The sequence below is a fragment of the Arvicanthis niloticus genome, chromosome 3 (assembly GCF_011762505.2).
Source record: "Arvicanthis niloticus isolate mArvNil1 chromosome 3, mArvNil1.pat.X, whole genome shotgun sequence".
NCBI classification, from domain to species: Eukaryota; Metazoa; Chordata; class Mammalia; order Rodentia; family Muridae; genus Arvicanthis; species Arvicanthis niloticus.
In genome coordinates, this window is record NC_047660.1 from 97,940,339 (window position 1) to 97,941,098 (window position 760).

Below are 760 nucleotides of genomic sequence, written 5' to 3' on the forward strand. Positions count from 1 at the left end.
ACTGGTGATGAGCTCAATTTAACTCCCTGTCTGGGCCACATGATCTGGTGGTCAACTTGGGTTTGCTCCTCACCCAGGTCTGACTGAGTACCCCATATGAGTGTTGTCTATCTCCGGCTCTGTCTCTCCTAGGGCCCCATGGTCCCAGGCAGGGTTCTTCAATCCTCAGTCTTGTTTGCTGCCTTGGGAGCCCATCCAGACCTGTGAGGCAGTAGACTTGTGTTTGGTCTCAGTCTAGCTCCTTGGCCACCCCCAGAATTGTGGCCATCTCAGGCTCACGTTTTTCAGGGACTGTGAGGCTGCTAATCATTCAGATGTTCACAGGTCAGAACACAGGGCATAGACATAGCCACTCATTTTTCTCTCTGCCACCTTCTGACACACATGTGATGTAGCATCCACATTTATTATTAAATTTATATTATATACATTTAATACATATAATATATTAATATAAAATTCATATAATTACATATAATACATAAATGCATATAATTACATAATATAAATATACATATCATAAATATATAAAATATAAATATATTATATAATATATTTATATATGCATATATTTAAATACATATTTATTTATAAAATATTTATTTAGTTTATTTAAATTATATTTATTTAAATACAAATATACATAACTTTGTATGTTTTCTAGATAAAGATATATGTCTAGAATTAAGGCTTCTATTGCTGTGAAGAGACATCATGACCATGGCAACTCTTATAAAGGACAACGTATCATTGGGGCTTG

At 35.0% G+C, this 760-nt stretch overlaps 1 non-coding gene across 1 annotated transcript; it reads right to left on the minus strand.

Annotated features, from left to right (window-relative positions):
- Window positions 1-290: 290 nt before the first annotated feature.
- LOC117706440 (small nucleolar RNA SNORA17) lies at window positions 291-423 on the minus strand. Its single transcript, XR_004606541.1, has one exon. It is a non-coding gene; the product is annotated as a small nucleolar RNA SNORA17 (small nucleolar RNA).
- Window positions 424-760: the final 337 nt, after the last annotated feature.